Genomic DNA, 20,617 nt, shown 5'->3' with positions numbered 1-20,617 from the left:
TGTTATTGACATATGTATTACATTAGCAATTATTTTTATTTCTTTGCTTATTATTAACACACGACACACTTTTACATATTTATATAACTGTTCTTTTCGGCACAATGCACCAACGATCCTTCCACTGTGGTTTATCTTAATTTATTACTATTGGAATTGTGGTAACTTTGTACAAAGTTACTCTTTGAATTAATCCCTCTTTCCTTGGTTTAAGTCATCTCATGGTCACATCAAAAAATAATTCACACTGGTATCTCTACACAATTTCGTTTTAAATCCATGTGAATTGGGAATTTATCCAAGAACAATACACCATTTTATAATTACCGAGTCTCATTGTTTTTAAGCAAACATTGCATAAACGGACTTTTAACAAAAGACTTTTGTCCCGTTTGACGTTATTAATTTGAATCACATGTGTTTAGGATGATGCAAAACGCTGCTAGATTTTACGACCGTTCGGACAATAAAATTATTAAAAGTTGCGTTGTGAGGCGTAGAAATTTTATGTGTTTACGAGCTGGTAAATTTTCTTGATATAATAATGTTTAATTATCCAGGAAACGCGATTTTTTTCCACAAACAATATAACGAACTCATCATCATCATCATCATTATTATTCCTGCGTTATTATACGTATGGTAAAATTTAATTTACCCCGAAGTGACCGAGTCAAATAGGAATAATTCAGTGTTAAAACCAATTTTCGACGTAAACCGGTGCAATTTCGATGATCGCATCGAGAACCGTGACTGGCACAAAACCGTCTAATACATATTTCAATTAGGCACTTTTTCAGCAAATCCACCGACGATCGATCAAGGAACAAACCTACAATTAAGTCGGTCATAAACGAACGAAATTCTTCACCTCCGGATCGAGTCAATTAAGTTTATTGTGGCGAAATACAATGGCACGTTTGCACGGAAATTATCTCCTCTGCCGGACTGCGGATCGCAGCAAATGAAAGTGCAAACTGCAACCGCAACCGAGGTGGACACTAAAATCGAATCGCATCCGCGTTATTTTCATTTTACGCGTTTCTGCTTCTGTTCTCTCTATTTGGCACGTCGAAAAATTATCGTAAATAAGCGTCGCGATTGCCGGAAGACCGTTTCCATATTTTATTTGTCGTTCGTTTAACGACACTCATGTTTGCATGTTTATGCGGTTTAATAAACGAGTTACGGCAATAATTATCCTAAAGGACGTCTTTCAAATTTAGAGGATCTTCATTTGAACGAGTAAAATCGTCTGGCACGACAGACGACAAACGACCTCAAGCGGCTGATGAGTTTCCTGAGTTCGGTTTATTATTTAATGTAATTAATATTTTTCCACGATCGTGTGGAATCTCGAACGTTGGTAATTACTTTGTGGTGGATAAAAAGCGAAACGGATATATAAAGCTAAAACGAGGGTTTAATCATTTATACCTAGCAATAGAAAAGTGCTTAGATATATTTAAGGAGACTTTTCGAAAAGCCCGATCCGTATTTATGCGTCCAATTACGAAGGTTATGGGGTATAGTTAGTGGGGCAAATAACACGGGGATTTCTAATTCACGGTATTATGCCCACACGAGCAACCATTAACTGATTACCGGTGGACAGACAACGAACCTAAAGGGAACAAGAAGCTGAACCGAACTGAACTGGACTGGACTGAAAACTAGATGTGTGCAAGAAATAGATAGAAAAATTACTGTAATTATTACCGACGTTCGTATGAAACACTGAACACGTGAATAACTAATTAGGCACGTTAATATATTTTGCATTGTGTGGTCTGTTTCCTTATTCTATCTGTTTATTATGTGTTTATAATTGACGGTGATAATTTTCATTGCCCTTATCAATTTAATTAGTTGTGTGTGTTTACTTTTAAAATCAATATTTGCTCCGGCGAACGGAGGAAAATTGTTCCTTAAATATTTACGCGTTCAGAGTCAATAGGCGAGGTATTTACGCATTTACGCACAGACGCATTGTGGAATGGATTTTACTACAAAGGGGTAAATATGTATGAATTGATATACAAATTTATATAGTTTTATAGAAAAAACAATTGAAATTTTGTAACTAATGGTGGTGTGGGCTAAAACCAACTCAAAAATTGTTAAGTTTACTTTAAACTGATATATTTTCTATCTATTCCACTAAAACTTAATAATAATGTTTTAGTTAACATATGGTTTATTCTTTAATAATAATATTATAACTTTCTTCTTTCTTTGTCGGATTTGCCCAGGAACTGCTTAAACATTATTGAATCTTATTTCTTTATATTATGGGGCAAAAGTGGTATTATTATAATTAACAATAAAATAACATAAAAAAAATAAAAATTTTTATTCAATCAAGAATCTCTCACATTCACCGCAAACCCAGTTCATGCAATTAATGCATTGGATCCACGCTTTTTTGTCAATATAACAGCGATAATCGCATTTACAAATGCTACATAAATTATCATCTTGTTAAGAAGTATTAGTAACTTTTCTTGATGTAAAGGTTTCCGTTTCTATAGTTGTTTGGGTTTATTCGTTCACGTTTGTTGGAGGTCTGATTTGGTTCGTGTCACTTTGGCATCTAAATAACAACTTAGATGATGTTATCATATTTTGTTAAGCTTCAATGCTTCTTCTTTTTTATCGTAATTGTTTCCTTGCTTATGGATAATGTACCACTCCGACCCATCGTTAGTATTCCTGGGTCACCAATATATAATTTAACTAAGTATTTTACCAGATTGGTTCAACATCATGTTGGAAACACTCCAACCGTTATCAAAGATTCCATTCATTCTGTTGAGATATTGAAAGGATTACATCTTGATGTAGAAGATAGACTAGTCAGTTTCGTCGTAGTGTCATTTTTCACTAAGGTTTCTGTCAATAATTTCTTAAATATGATGTCCGAAATATTCCCCTAGATATAGTGTATGTGCCTTACTGAAAGCTATTTCGTGTGGAACAACAAATTCTACGAACAGACTGTAGTAAATGATCTTATGATTTCCATCTAATAGTGTATGTTCAGCTACAGCAGACTTGTCTGATTGTGCTAGGATGCAGTTTCGTTAGTGTTTCGATAATCCCTTGTTTTTGATTAGGATAATGGTTAGATAGTTTATGTAGATACCGATCGATGTGTGTAGGTTTTCGGTGTACTGTATGGTCTAAATGTTCACCCACTCATTTTACTAGGACATCCAAAAGAGGTATTTGGTTCTTTTTCCCGAATTCCATTGTGAATTTGATATTGTTATGTTGAGTGTTTAGACGTTTCTTGTCCATGTTACCCTACCACGAAAGTATCATCCACGTAACGATACTAGGTTGGTGTTTCTTTCTTGGATCTTCAGCCAGTTCTCGATATCTTGTCCGGTCCAGCAGTTCTTCCATCTTGTTTAGACCATGTTCAGAGTTCTGATCGCTCGGTACTTCATACTTGTAAGATTGCTTGTCAGTGGCTTGGCTTTCATTAGAATATTATAAGTTTCCTTGTGGATTTCTTGGCCATATTTTCAGGTAAAGTTCTAATGGCAGTCTCAGTGTTGGTAATAATATCCTCAATCGGTATTTCACGATTAGTAAAGTTTCCACCTTTTTCAACTACAGACGTTTCTTCAGATGTCAAAGTACGATCTGTTATGTTTATGACTGTGCGGAATGTATCTATTGTTGGTGAGGTTTTGTGGTTGTCCCATTGTGATTTACCAAATTTTTTGAATTTCCTTTTTTGTTCGTTCGTCGTTGATGCGCATTTTCGATACTTCTATATGTTATAGAGTTTACTTTATCTCAATCCGTGGGTTATAAACTGTTGCTTAATTTATAGTAGATGTCCAAAAGTTCTACGTCGGTCTTAGCTAAATATCTCCTAGAGTCATGTATAGGATATCGTAGTAAAGCTCTCTTCATTCTGTGGTAAGTCCGTTCTGTCTTAGGTGACTTGTAAATTCTCTTGACACGTACAAAACTGGAAATTATATTCGTATCCAGCGACATAAGAATGTCAGAGTAGTAGGCGGCATTTTGTTTACGAATCTTTTCTAAACGTATGTAAAGTTTAGAAATTTTCTCCCCGTAGAGACGTAGACGTCTAATGTAATGGTTGAGGCTTTTGTGACCATTGTTTCCATATCAATAGTTGTTCAGGTTTATTGGTCGACGTTTGTGTTGGTAATAATATCCTCTACCGGTATTTTAGTAGGACCCCTATTTTATTAAACTCAAAAGTTTAGATGTAAGACAAAAACCTCAAATTATACACAATGTTGATGCCACTATCGACAAAATAATAAAATTCTAATGTATAAATTAGGAGAATCACCCTGTATATTATCAATACATGTTTCTATATGTTTGCATATGTTGCAATTTGCATAAATATGATTTTTGCGGCAGTTTAATTGTAGGAGAATTAAGTTTCAAGTAGTATTAGTTCCAAATAAACTAATTTTAATCGTACTTATTTGGATTTAAATTTTCCAAGAGATTGTAGCGTATCAAAGGCATAAAATAAAAATGGGCAAAGTAATTAGATGCAAGGTGCAGGTGAGAAGAGAAAGGAAGAAATGTGCCGATGCCGATAGGATAAATCGACAGTCTGAGAGGAAGTGGCAAAGCCAGAACAGAAATCCCGATACCGCCGCCAGTCTAATTCATACGTCGAACCTGTCCTTTTTATTTATTTTTCCACGGCCATATTTTAATTATAATCCGTAAAAAATCCGGGCGCGGAATTTTCACGATATAAAACGGCAATCATGAAAGTGCATGGAAGATGTCCATCATTGTAATGATTACAATTATACGGTGGTGTTCGCGGTACCATTAACCATCAAAACGACGCGCATTTTTATTTTGTTTCTTCCTTTTGGAAACTCGCGTTCGACAATAAGAAAACGTGCGGAAAAATAACTAGGCCTTTTTAAATTGCCAGCCTCGAAACTATTATTTTCAATAATTAACCTGTCGTATATCAAACACGCGTTCATATTCTGTCTGCGGTGCATAAATAGGACGAATGCACCTTGTTGCCAAACTACCATTATTTGTATTCTTCCACATTTTTCATTATTTATGGCAATTTCTTCCGAGGCATTTTTATTATATTTCGTACGAATTTTATTATGACAACTCGTAATTTTTAATGTTCTCATAAAAAATGAACCAATCTGAAACGAGTTCCTACAAGCTAGACATATTTATGAATGAATTCCTGCTAAAGTATCTAACTCTGACAACGTTGTAATGGTATTTTAAGAGTGTTCAAAAGCAACTTAACCGCTAATTATTAAAAGTATCAGTCGTATAATTAGAAAAGAAAACTGCATCTAATTGACAATAAATCCAGCCCGTAATAATACAGGAGCGTTATTAATTGTCTGAAACCATCCCCGATGGTACCCATAATAACATACCACTTTCCTTCATTAGCTCGATTTTTTTTCGAAATAAATCGATCCGCAATTTATAATACTCACCCTACATTGATTCTCCAATTTAACGAAAGATTGCAGCTTTGGTCGAAGTTGGTTTTTTCTGCAAATTAAAATTTTCAACATTATCCCAATTGCTTAATTACTTTCAGATAGGTTAGCATAATTATAAAAAAAGCAACAGTTTTCAGGATTACCGAATCAACATTATGTAAATTGAGTAAATTAATGTGAGAACTCATCGCGGATGTAAAACTACTGATAATTACATCATCAAGATTTGAAACTACATAATTACATACTATAATGTATGTGAAATTCCGCCTAATCACACTAAAAAGAATCGCAGACCGCAAATTTAAATCGTGATGTGAGCTCAAACAATTGATACATCAAACAAGAAAAAAATCTATCAAAAAACATGAAGAATTGATTGGGAACTTGTAAAAAATGTTCGAAGTATTAGTAATAACTACTAAGTAAAAAATTATAAACGAATTTAGAAAATATTTTCACGTCAACCTCCACATACAGCTGAAATATTACAAGTACAATCTTATTGAATTATCCTTCATTTTTTTTTTTTTTTTTGGAAACTAAAAATCCAAAGAGGTAGTGAACGTTTCAGAACTTTTTCAAGTATAACTAATTAATAAACAATTTAAGTAATCATCCTATGATTAATTTAGTTCCGCCTTTTGTTCGACAACAACAATTTAAATGACCTTCTTTCAAAACGATGATTCAACTTGCGTACGTACATCTATGGTGTAGGTCAAAGTTTATAAATAAGTACATGGGTTAAATAATATGACACCTGGTTCGCTAAAATGTTTATTTCCTACTTGTCATAATTAATTGATTGCACTTTATTTCAATTGGATGAATTCAATAAACTGACATCTAAATATTTTTAAATGTTCCAACGATAATAATATTTGTTGATATAGTAAAAAATAAATATCCTCGGGCACCAATTTATACGAGAAAGTTAAAATTACATAAACCAAATGAAATTATACAAGTGCAATTATCTTAAAGGAATTAAGCCGGACAAAAGGTTCCCATTGGATTACAACAATGGTCCTGTTAATTCCATTGATTTGGTTGTCACTGAGAATACATCGCATGTTCGTGTTATGTCATGTGTGTGATAATTGTACTGGTTCAAGATCCATTTGTTGTTGGCCGGATGAATTGGTGCAGGTTTTTGAATTTGAAATTGCTTTGTGTCTGGAACTGTTAACCCACTAACAGATGTAAAAGTAACTCGAATCAACAACCGGAATCCAGACTTATAATTCGATTTCGTTGATTTAATTTGTACGAATCCCAGTTATAATTTAACCTGAAAGAAGGAAACTGGGATCGGACGAGTTCGCAGGACTTGTAACTTTAAATATTCAAAGGAAAACACGAATTCGACTTAAAAGGTTGAGTTTAACGGGCATAAAAAAGTAAAAAGAAGGAAAAACCGAACGTAGTTGAAATGATTAATTCGAGTCTTCTTTCGGGTCGAAAATCTCTTTATCTTCGAAGCCGTTTTAGAAAACGAGGGTGGAACTAATGGCGTCCTTTGTAGTTTATTTCCATGTGGGTGTCCAATGACTAATATGACATGCACATATTCCTAGTGGAATTTAATTATTATTGATTTAAGATGATGGTTATTTGCGAGATACTTTAACACTTAAATTACAACACTTTAACGCAATCTTTCTCCAACTTTATGTTCTCCTCTTCCTTGAACATTCCCAAGAATACAATTAACATTAAATGGTGCCAGTTTTCGTTGAATCTATACATTTATTTTTAGATGTTACGCCATTATACCGAGACAGATAATTGGAAACAGTCAAGTGTTTAAAATTGATATCGTTGCAAAATATTTTAAATTTTATTTATGAAATCGCCTCACAATAGAAAAACTTATATAAGTATAAAAGTTGGATTCAAAGAATTCAATTGTTATTGTGACGAGATTTTATAAAATAAAATTATTGTTCTATTAATTGATAATTTACAATTAAACTACTCAGCAATTGTATTTTAATTCATTGTTGAGTTTTTAGTAATTATTAAAACGGATGATTAATTTTCTTTCTTACCTTATGTATTGTTGTCAACAATCCTTGATTTTACATCTTTCTTAGGAAAGCTGAAACAAATAAAAAATCAATTTTTTCATTACATTGAAAATATTCATTTGATAATAGTTATTTTCAATTATGACACTATTTGAATATGCATATCTATAGTTGTTCGGTTTTATTGGTTGATGTTTGTTGGAATTATTTCCTGGCGTTTCGCTAGCACGAATGGCTAGCATCTTCAGAGGTCTGATTTGGTTCGTGTCACTTTGACATCTAAATAATAACTTAGATAACTGTTGTTCTAGAAATTTCGTTCTGTTCGTTGGCCGTTCTCATTTGCCCAACGATTTTGATGTTTTTGAGCATTGGTGTCTATATTTTGTTAAGCTTCAATGCTTCTTCTTTTCTGTTGAAGTTGTTTCCTTGTTTATGCATAATGACCACTCCGACTCATCGTTAGTACTCCTGGATCACCAATATATAATTTAGCTAAATATAAGATTGGTTCAACATCATGTTGGAAACACCCCAATCGTTATCAAAGAGATCACTCATTCTGTTGAGATATTGAAAGGATTACATCTTGATGTAGAAGATAGACTGGCCAGTTTCGTCGTAATGTCACTTTTCACTAAGGTTTCTGTCAGTGATTTCTTAAATATGATATCAGAAATATTCCCTCCAGATATAGTGCCTTACTGAAAGCTATTTCGTGTAGAACAACAAATTCTACGAACAGACTGAAGGATTAACAATGGGCGGTCTCTTAGTCCAGTGATCGCCAATTTCTTTATGGAAAAATTTGAACAAAAACCGATTGAGACCTAACACAAACCTTCTGTTTGGTACCGTTACGTGGATGACACTTTCGTGATATGGAAACATGGACAAGAAAAACTAAATCACTTTCTAAAACACCTAAACTTTCAACATAATAAATTCACAATGAAATTGGAAAAGGAGAACCAAATACCTTTTTTGCATATCCTAGTAAAACGAGTGGGTGAACATTTAGACCCTACAGTATACTGAAAACCTAGTCACACCGATCGATATCTACATAAACTATCTAACCATCATCCTAGTCAAAAACAAGGGGTCATCAAAATACTAACCTAACGAGCTAAAAAGGATATGTGCCACATACCACCTTGCTGAGGAACAAGAACACTACAAGCCAACGGATACAAACGCTCAGTAATAAAATATAATAAATAATAAAGATCCACATAGTAAGCCCACGAATGGTAAAGCTTTAGATGTTTTAGATTCTTTAGATTCTTTAGATTCTTTAGATTCTTTAGATTCTTTAGATTCTTTAGATTCTTTAGATTCTTTAGATTCTTTAGATTCTTTAGATTCTTTAGATTCTTTAGATTCTTTAGATTCTTTAGATTCTTTAGATTCTTTAGATTCTTTAGATTCTTTAGATACTTTAAGTCTAAAGACTTTTTAGATTATTTAGATTTGTTAGATTCTTTAGATTATTTAGATATTCTATATTTTTTAGATTTTTTAGATTTTTTATCTTATATATATATAGAGTTTTTGGATTCTTTGGATTCTATGATATGGAAACAATAGTCTCCTTTACATTACTGTTTGAATATTTATAAAAAGATTATTAATAATTGATTTGATTAATATAAATAAATATAATTCAACATACACAATATTAAATAATACATTTTCATTAATCCAGTTGAAAAGAGGCTTTTACAGTTTGCAGATCTTAATAAACACGAGCGTAATTAATTTTAAGTTGACGAACAGAAAGAGCGAACGATTCCGCACGGGCAATCGTGAATTTATTCAGTGTGTCAAAGACAAAATCCTCTTTAGAAACCGTATCCGAACATGTGTCTTAACGACCTTGTAAATGCATTTATAATTATCCCCGTCCGACATTTTTCTGCAGAATTTCCATTTCCAGACACCGTCCTTTTTTATTCATTCCACACACACACACGATCGCTAATTTTAATTAGAGTAAAGTGAATTCTGTGACGAATCCTCGGCAATTTGTGCGTCATTAAGAAGCGACACTGAAACAGATAATTATATGCACGCACTTAATCCGATCGTGTGCATGTTCGCAGAAATTATGATCACTGTTTTTTGCTTTTCGATTTGGACCGGTGGATGAGATGAGGAGAGAGTGGAGGAACGGAGGCAGTGCTCTCTATGACGCTGCGGCGATAAATAAGAGTTGGTGTGCAGAACCGATTCCCATTGTGTGCGTTTTTTAATGTAATTAGGCGCCATGGGACAGGAATAAATTTGAGAGACGGCGATATGCGCCACTGTACTCTGTACTCCGTACTCCGATCTCCGTTCTCCGTTCTCCGTTCTCCGTTCTCCGTTCTCCGTTCTCCGTTCTCCGTACTGTATGTGTGTGTGTGTACCAGTTTTTCTCTATTCCTTTTTCTCCCCTGTTTTATACGCGCTGGAAACTATCTGGGAGTCGTGACCGTTCTATCTCGGCCATTATTTGGCATTATCTTACCTATGGTGCTTGTTGCCATTTTTCTACAACTTTGGCATACATGCAAACATCAACATTAATAACCTTTAACTATGTGCGGAATAAATTATCCTACTAATTACACTCTTACTATCGTGTTATGGAAATTGAAAGCACCACAAATGTAAACACGTGTGGGATTTTCGCATTTTTACGCATCTCCACCGTCCGGACGCGTCCACACATATTCCTCCTTCTTTCTTCCTTCCACCTTCATCAACTTTGTAATTATCATCGACGGTGTTTGCGTTGAAATCATACTTTTCATATCGACGGTACGATAACAATAATGAGTTGGCAGGTACCACCGTAAAAATGGACATAATTCCAGTGAATAACAATTCGAGTCTGGACAGACGCGTCGTGATTGTTGTCGTAGTCGTTTTTTGGCTCAGGCTACTAGAATACAACCAATCTATTATACCATGTAACACTCGCCGAGATAATTATACAACGCACAACAAAACAACTGCACTTTGTTTATTTATAATATGATAATTGAAACACGAGAATACAATTAGTTTGTTGTCGATTAAAATGAGTAATTAGTTGATTGCGACCGCTACACTAACTTCTACTTAAATTATTTATTTATGCACACACACACTTTTTCGTTTTTCTAGAGTGACGGGTGCAATTCACACTTTTAAAACATTTCCAATGTGTTTGTCAAATTTTTCAACGAAGGTACGACAACGAAACGAAACGAAACATTCACTTTAACCGTCCATAATTTATGAGAAGTTTCGTTGAATTTTTCACCATTGCAACTTTGTTATACCGGCAAATTACCACCACGATTTTCACAGCAGAAACTACCAAAGGTCAAAGTTCGCCACTAGAATTATGTAATTTTTTAAATCGTTCCTCTCTAATGTTTGTGCCGTTCCAATTTCGGTCTAGACAAGAAGTTGTAATTCAGTAATTAGAACCGTTTTCCTCGTTTAATCCCGAGCGACTTAATTAAGGTCATACGGGGTGATAAAGTTAACAAGACGGTTCATTAATATACCAGTTTTGTGTAAGAAATTTTCCAAACACGCCAGATCTGGAAGTTAATTAATTTATAAATTGCAAAGGTGTTGTGTTGTTTCGGGGATAAATAAATCCGGTGTGGGTGATTAATTTGTCGTACACGGTCTTATTTTAATCGAACTTATGAATTATTCATTCGTCATTAGGTCCGTGTCGGTGCTCCACTTCGAAGAGGGTTTAATTAGTTTTTGGGAATTAACAAAAAATCATAATTTATTTTCATTTTCTGCATGTTTGCATTCATCGTCGTTTAATTATAGTTTTAATTAGTTTTTACAGTAAATTATAAGTTTTGAAACATAATGAAGTTATGACAAAAACGTGATTTAGTTTTTTTCCTTTTCCAACTACTTGTTTCTCTTCACTGGATTCCGCACACTTTTTCATAGCAATTATTTATTATTAATTAACGACAACAAAATTTAAGAATTTTATGTTCGCAACTGGTCATTTTACTTCCTTAATAAATACTTTATTAACCATTAAATGTTGTAATTAAATTTATCAAAGGAATTACGAAGAAAATTATGACATTTTAATGTTACTAATAACAATTTTAATCAATCCGTCCGAAATAAAACCATCGGGTATTTTTCATAAAATATTTGACACCGTTTTACGTTCGTTCGAATATTATTGCTAGCTGTTAAAATTGCAGTGACCTCATTCAATTCGCCATTAATTATTTAGTCCAATTATAACATATTCCAGTCGGTATTGCGATATTGCGTACGAGTAACAAGTGCGAATTGTGCGATTTGCCAATCACTTAAAAATCATTTTACGATTGCGAAACTGCAAGTGGTATAATTAATATTTAATTGACCTTTACATTTTGCACATCCTTATGCGATTAAAGTTCAGTAGTTTTCTTATATAACGCGGAATTATTTAATGTGGGCTGTGTCAACAATTTTGTTTATATAAGTATTGAAATTCGCGGAATTACTTGAAATGCTTATTTGTATGCATAATTCTTGGATAATTTACGCCATGTTTAAAATTTTAATCGGACTACGTATAAATTGATGAAATCATAAACATTTTCTTATCGCCGTTTTGGGAAATTTACACCGAAAATCGACCAAAGAAAATATCTAACAATGAAGAAGTAAAAGATCCGTTGGGATTAATTCGAGTGGAGAATGAACTGCAAAAATGAATTTGGGTCAGTAATATGTACGGTAAAACTTGTTCTTAACATGTGAACATGTCCAGCCGCATAATTATAATTTAATTTTGACACAATTTTTTGTGTCGCATTATTATTTATATTTTTTTAGATTTATAGATTATTTTTCAGAGGTGCAATGAATAATTTAACGAGAACCTTAGCATAATAACAAAGTTGGCAAATATCGATTCGACCAGCACCTGTTTAACTATAATTTTGTTCAATTGATTAACTGATATTGTTTTCTGCACAATATAGTCCAGTCATTATAGGGAGTTCACTTCAGAAATCGAGATACCCAGCTATAAACTCGTATAAACTCATATTTCGACATTCCAAAACTTGACTAAACTCAAAAAGTCAGAGGTCAAAAGTCACAAAAATAACTTTTTTTTGTACATTTTTTGTAAATATCTCGTTTCCTATGGGTTTTACGCTACTTATATTTCTTATCAATATTGTAGAGAATTCCAGTTGACCTCAAATGATACTCTACCCGCACCTTTTCTGCCCTCTATCTCTGCAACGGTTCGATGTATGAAAAAATGTTTAAAACAAAAGTTGTAGAGAATTGAATTCTCTACAATATTAATAATACAATAGCGTAGAACCTATAGGAAATGAGATATTTACAAAAAAAAAAAAAAATGTGCGAAAAATCGATTTGTGACTTTTAACCTCCGACTTTTAAATTGCAGCCATCCTATCCATGTGTGAATTTTGAGACGTTGAGAGAAGTTTTGGTAAGTCAAAATATAAGTTTATACGAGTTTATGGCTGAGTATCTCGATTTCCAAGATATTTACCTAATTTTAACTAAGATAACTGGACTAATATGAGATTTCGAAACATGCCCGACTAAATTTGAATGTGACTCTGGGCGTCAGGAGAATTTAATTTTATGGTGGATTTACCAACAATAACGAAAGTGTTTCGATTCCTTTTTATTTTGTCGCAATTGCCCAGAATATGACCATTGTGGTGTGTATAATAAAGAAGAATTGTCGGTCTGAGGTTGAACGATGATTAATGGAATTCTTGCATGTTGGTAAACCGAAAAATTTTCGCAATTCTTTATATAATGCAGTTTAATGTAGTCCGTGACGAGCACGACAATCTCCTATCATTGTTGTCTATTTTTTCCTAATAAATAACAAATGTGAATGACGTACGTTAATTTAAAAAAATAGACGAGAAAGTGAAGAATTTGTTTGACTATTAAATTATCGGTTGAAGTAACACGAATATTTGCACAAGATTTTGTTACAGGTTTATGAAATGATGCACATTTCTGACATAACTGTATTTTTTTATTTATTAATTAATTGAATTAATTATGAATTGTTTGTAGTAGGATTGAAACGAAAAGAAATTCGCTTACGTCCATATAAGTCCCACAGAGAACAATTAGTGAAACGCATTTCCATGTGTGACATATGACTTTTCATTAGAAACTTTTCTAATATCATATATTTAATTGGACGAATCGATATTGTAGAGAAATTTCAATGGTACGTCTTCAAAGTTCACGAGTAACAACAAATTAACATCATAATCGTGATTATATTGTAAACCAACTAAACGGCGATACTTTCTATAATTAATATTAATAGATTAGATTGTTGTGGTAATTTATTTAATTTTTTTCATGAATTTTCAAGGATGGATAGTGCAATAAAAGAATGGAATTAAATCAAGGTTTTGTGCGGTGAGTACGAACGACACTGATTCTATGAACTGAACGTCTCGATTCGAAGGATTCGAATCAATCAGGCGAGCCGTAATGATTCGAATAAAGGCATAAATTATGACAATGGGCAAAAATAAACAAACACTCCATCGCGAGTCGTGATAAAGATAGGTGGATAATGTTGTAGGTGGATTTCGCATGTAGTTGTGGCACGTCAATTTGCGAATTTTTCTTAGATAGATATCGGACACCTGCAAACTGCTTTTTAAACAGATACCGCTCACAATTAATTTATATTTATTGTACATTGTTTCCGAGTCGATTCTCCCCCTCGGCCTTTAACTCTCTTAACTGATGATTCAATTCTGTTAAGTGATTTTAATAACAGGATCGCTGCAGCTCTCCACCTCTCCTATGCAACAGCATCGCTTTTTTCCTTTCATTATCAAACAAACGTCGTTGTTTCCTACGCGGAATAATCATTTAATTAAACGGCGCAGAAATTTATGCGTTCCGAACTGGAAAATAAAGTACGAGCTAACATGGACCGTTCAGCGATTATTTTATCCATACGTTCCGAATTTATGTGCGTCATTATGTCATGTAATCCAGATCTGTTGCTCGTTAAATCTTACTGCATCGGGCATAATTGTTACAAAGTATCAACAGCGTTACAAATTTCAAAATTACCAACTAGTCGTTCAACTCGAACGTAATCTTTATTCTTTATTCTTTATTCTTTATTTCCCCATCAACGTCGCCGTTTCGTCTTCAATTTCCTTTCAAAAATTACTTTCGATGTCTCTCATTCAGTCACAGTCATCTTGATTTACTTTTAAAGTATTTTATTAATTCATAAATGTTTATTTTTTAAAAATATCGCTATGGTATTTGTTGCAAATCTTTTTACAGTTGTGCAATTACTTCCTAATAAAAATCGATTAACAGTAAAACATGTGAATATGTTTTTGTAAAATAATTAATATTTTATTTTTTAATTAAGGTTATTAATTAATAAATTAAACCGTTGTATTTAATTCGTAAAGAATATTGTATAAACGTGAGCAGTAATAAATAGTTAACGACAATTATTACTGCCAGACCAACAGATTTAATTTCTGACTCGATATCACGTTTATTTATGGTGTTGCAAAAGTTATTTGTCACTTTTAACGATTAATATGCATATGTGCACATTATAAATTTATTTTATCAGTCCGCTATTCATTTTCTTGGTGAAACCGACCGAATTTATCACAAAATAACCCGTTGTGTGGTTTTGAAGTGATAAGTCGTGGTGAAATATATACAAAAGACTGAATGGAACGTCTTTAAAGAATGTCATTAAATTGATCATCATTTCCTGGAAAACGTTTCGACTTGTAATACGTCTAGAGCGACAGACATAAGGACGGGATAATTGGAAGGACGAAAGAGGGAGACAGAGACGGAGACGTAAGTGCGGTAATTTGGGTGAATATCAAGGTCTGGACAAGTGACCCATGACCCGAGGCGATCTGAGACCGAGTCGCGCGATTATGCAACTTAATCACTGTTATTAAACGCGGCCGAGACGCTCCGTTCCGAAACCGGCACTCTTTCCGGTCTTCTCGGGATAAACGCCGCGAAATTACCATAGTTTTCCCCCCGGCACGACGACCAACGATGATTCACTGGAATGCCGGGAACAATACTCCAATCGGATCTCACGTTTCACTTGTTTTGGTACTGAGACGCAACAGGTGGCTCAAGAAACACTCTTCACTTTTGTCGGTATTGAGTCGTTGGAAGAAGTTGGCCTTTCATCCATTTTTGGATAATTTCAACATGATTCTATTAATTTTAGAATCGAATTAATGTCAATAACAATGATAATGAAACTCTTCTCCTTTATTAATTGGAAGAAGGAATAATATTTCATCCATTTTTTAGCTACATTTAAAACATATTATCAATGTTGATTATTAAAAACGAACTCTGTTTTATATATTTTTTGACTAGTTTTAATAATGAAAAAAAATATCTTTTTCTTTATCAATTTTGGAAATTAGATATAACTTCTTTCATCTATTTTAAATTTATTTCAAAGCGAATATGATAAACAAACTCCGTTCTCTTCTATCAATATTGGAGATTGGGAAAACCTTTTTTCATCCATGTTCAAAACGACTCCAAATTTTAGGGTGGACTCATCAACAATAATGCTGATAATAAAGATTGGATGGAGGAATGTTATGATAAACAAACTCTGTCCTCTTCTATAAGTATTGGAGATTGGGAGAACCTTTTTTCATCCATACTGAACTTTTTCTGTTCTTTTAATGATAAAATACTCTCTTCTCCTTTATTAATATTGGCACTTGGAACAAACTCCATTTTATGCATTTTTAAAATGATTGTTTCAATTTCAAACTTACAGTAAAACTGATAAATGTATCTTTATCTTTTACTTATAGATTAAAATTAACAGTAACTATTAAAGAGGCCATTCTGGACAGATTTCAAAACGACTCCAAATTTTAGGGTGGGTTTATCTGCAATAATGCTAATAATAAAGATTAAACGGAGGAATATTATAATAAACAAACTTTGTTCTTTTCTATCAATATTGGAGATTGAGAGAACCTTTTTTTCATCCATATTGAACTTTTTCTATTCTTTTAATGATAAAATATTGGTAATTGGAACAAACTCCATTTTATGTCATTTTAAAATGACTATTTCAATTTCAGACTTACAATAAAACTGATAAATAAATCTTTTACTTATAGAATAAAGCTAACAACAGTAACTATTATAGAGGTACTCTATTCTCTCTTCTTTTTATCATTTCTGGACACGGGAAGAAACTCTTCTTTTGGCCATTCTGGACAGGTTTCAAAACGACTCTAAATTTTAGGGTAGACTCATCAGCAACAATGTTGATAATAAAGATTGGATTGAGGAATATTATGTGCATAAGAACGGCAGGCAATGTTGCAAAGTTGTCGGTGGCTCGAAACGAACCGTGGCAATTTACGTTCGACACCTGTTTAACAATTTATGATAAATGAGATTATTAGCATATTTCCTTTCGCTATCAATTCTATTAATATTTATTCAGTTTTTAATTTGGTATTATGTAAAGATTTTTGCTTGGGACATTGATGCCCTGGTATTTAAATGTGCTTAATATATTCGTGATATCATTAATTATGTGAAAGTGGATTTCCATTACAAAATGCATCTGGACGGAATGGAAAAAATTGACACAACCTGCTACTTAAATGCGAGTTACATGAACGAGTTTCAATACCTTTGCAACTCTGCAACTTTGCAAACTGCAACTGCGACTGCGACTCTTACGAAACGCGGCCGCACCATTTGCCTAAACTTATGGCATGTTGTCTTAATCCGATCAATCAGATATGCGTTTATTGATTTTACTTTTTACCGGTAAACACTGCTAATCGGTTTGACTTCGAGTCCCTTTGTTGCGACCAGTTTTAGCCCTAACCTCGAGGTAGTTTTCAGTTAGGGACGGTCTGTTAAACATTCCACGAATCATTATTATTGTAGTAGCGCCGTCTTTGATTTTAGATAAACTGTGGGCGGCATTGTTGTCTGGAACATTCAAAAAATCAATTTCGAAAATTTCAATGCTCAAAGTAAACGTTGACGTTATTACAAAAGTTGCTGGACGCAACAACGAAACGTTTGATAATTTGCCAACGAAATAAATTAATTAAACATGTAATTTTTGAAATCGCGTTTCATAATTGAATTTCGTATTTCCTTGTACGCTCCCAAATCGAACCGAATAGACGTCGTACATTTTTAACTTTTAACGTGTTTATGTAAGTAAACACTAAAAAATGTTTTGAGGTCACATTTAACTGATAGTTTACAAAAATATGTACAATTACAGTAGTGGCATTTACAGCCACATTTTTACTTGATAATATCACTTCCTCTCTCACACACACACACTCATAGGTATCTGTCCGATATGACAAATCTTCTTGGGAATGTCTTTTTGTGTTTGGAAGCCACACGTGTTTATCAGATGATTTTGAACCCTATTTCAGTGCCTCTCTGAGTGAGTTTACTCAAAGCCAAATATTAGTTCAGAAATGTGTAAATAAATATTTACCAGTTAACTACTTAAATTGCCTTAAAATTTTTCAACCGGCAACACGATTATTACAAATGTTTCTCACCTTTTTCGGCCGGTTTTAGTGAATCCGTTAGACGAAATTTCAATACTTCAATTGTATGATTTAATCAATCTATTTTCGTAATTTTTTACGACACATCACAATCTCAAATATTTCATTGTAGTTACAATGTACAAAGATCAAAATTTCAAATCACACTTCTTCGAATTTGTTGTGTATGTAAATTTGGAAGACAATAAAAGGAAACACCATCCCAACACATCAACACAATACAAATGAGGACCGGAATAAAATTAAAGCAACTGCTTGGTTTTTACGGATTTTGTGCCAAAACGGATTAAAAATTAATGAATATTCATAAGGATTAAGAGAATGTTGTTATTTCAATATTTATAAAATTCAAAACGGTCCAAATTTAATCACCGGACGTCGTAATTGTTTCATTAACCAGGCCATTATTAAATTTGTTTCTTCTAAATTGGATTAAGTTATTTTATTCATCAAATAGAAAAATATTATTGATACGAACATGTGAGACAAAATTACACAATTCTGCATCACTTCCTCAATTATGACGAGGAAAAAGTTATTTTTTTGTTAATAATTGCATGTATAAATGATTATTTTTATTTTGTGCACATGCAACTGTTCAAGTACGTTTCACTCATTAACTATAACTATGGAAAACCTGTGATCACAAAAATATAATATTTGTGCTAACATACAAAATAAATATTTTACAGATTCAGCACGAAAATGCCATAAATAATTTATACAGAGAACTAAAAGATTTCATTTTAAATATTGTCGTGTGTAAAAGTAAAAACTGGTAAACCTATAATTTTTTTGTATGAAAAACTATGAGATTTATTAATATTAATGAGAAGAAATCAGTGTATAATTTGAAGAAAAACAAAATAATAAAATCACGACAATAACTTTTTACTCACGATTTGGAGAAGATAAATTTTAAATAGAATTTTAAGGTACAAAATTTACGTTACGCATGTATTTAGGCCAGTAATTTTCTGTTTAAGTCAGTTAGATAAGTGTGTATTACAAAATTTAATGTGGCCCAATTGTTTAATAAAAAAGTCTTCATAAATATCTGAAATAAAAAAAAAGAACAGTGGAAATACATTTTAACATTCAACACGAATCGAGTAATTTAAATTGGAATCGGTGTTACTGCTCCCACATAATAATCCTTTCGATTTCGCAATCGTCTCCGCCCATCGATTCTAAAATGCCTCTAACTCGCCTTACTTTTCATAAAATAAATATTCACATCGTCGTGATACAACCATTCATTATTTATTGCCTCAAATGCGGTAATAAGATAAGATTTATAAAGTCACTTACCAAGAGGAAACAGACAGTCTCTAGTCTCTAGATCCTTTGAATCTTTTATCTTAAATTTAATCATCAAATTCACTAAACAAATTATATTATTTATTTCATTAAACTCTAAAATTATGCAAAAGGAACGAATTTAAATTATAATTCGCTCTAAAAAAAATTCATTTTATATATTACATTAAATAACTTTTTCTAATTATCATTAATTATGATATTTTACAGATTTTAACTTTTTACATACTTTATTTATCTCTTTCTTCCTCCAATCATATAACAAACAGCTTATTATATTATTATTTAATTATAATTTTACATGTTTTTTATATTTATCAATAAATATTATTGAAAAATCAATATTAATATTTATATTTATTAAATTTAGATAAAAATTTAATTATCAAAATGAACAATTTAATTAATTTTGAGAATAAAAAAGAAACTGGTGAAATAATAGAAATATCCAGATTTGTTTTACCACTGCATTAATTTGTTTTTTTATACATTTAATTGATAAATATTGATAATTAGAAACAAATTTTTCTTAAAATGAAAAAAAATAATTATTAAAATGAATACTTTATTTAATTTTTAGAATAAGAAAAAAGTGGTAAAATATTACAAATATCCAAGAATGAATGTGTAATTCATTAATAATGTTTTTTATATTTTATTAATAAAAATGAGTCACAGATCATCATTGAAATTTAAGATATATATTTTTTAATTTAATTTTAATTATTATTATAATGAAAAATTTAATCAATTTTTAGAATAAGAAGAAACTGGAGAAATAATACAAATATTTAGAAATATTTTTATATTATTATTTAATTATAATTTTACACGTTTGTTATATTTATTATTAAATATTAGTGAAAAATCAATATTAATATTTATATTTATTAAATTATGCAAAAGGAACAAATTTAAATTATAATTCACTTGAAAAATAATTTCATTTTATATATTACATTAAATAACTTTTTCTAATAATCATTAATTATGATATTTTACAAATTTTAACTTTTTAAATATTTTATTTATCTCTTTCTTCCTCCAATCATATAACAAAATTATTTTGGACCTATATTTATATTAGTTACAACATATTTTTAATAAGTTGTGTCCATTTATT

At 32.0% G+C, this 20,617-nt stretch overlaps 1 protein-coding gene across 3 annotated transcripts in view; it reads right to left on the bottom strand.

Moving 5' to 3' along the window:
- LOC109599018 (dual specificity protein kinase splA) overlaps window positions 1-20,617 on the bottom strand; it is a 43,223-nt gene that overhangs the window by 21,673 nt on the left and 933 nt on the right. For 2 of the 3 annotated variants that reach the window (XM_049962606.1, XM_049962604.1), the window contains exons 2-3: window positions 7,559-7,608; window positions 5,496-5,553 (exon numbers count right to left, since the gene is read on the bottom strand). The gene's annotated coding sequence lies outside the window, so the exon portion shown is untranslated. The remainder of the gene's footprint in view (window positions 1-5,495; window positions 5,554-7,558; window positions 7,609-20,617) is intronic. The other variant, XM_049962605.1, reaches the window with a different exon arrangement.

Source organism: Aethina tumida, chromosome 2, assembly GCF_024364675.1.
Source record: "Aethina tumida isolate Nest 87 chromosome 2, icAetTumi1.1, whole genome shotgun sequence".
Taxonomy (NCBI): Eukaryota; Metazoa; Arthropoda; class Insecta; order Coleoptera; family Nitidulidae; genus Aethina; species Aethina tumida.
Note: the sequence above shows the minus strand (reverse complement) of the source record. Positions and strands in the feature narration are given on the sequence as shown.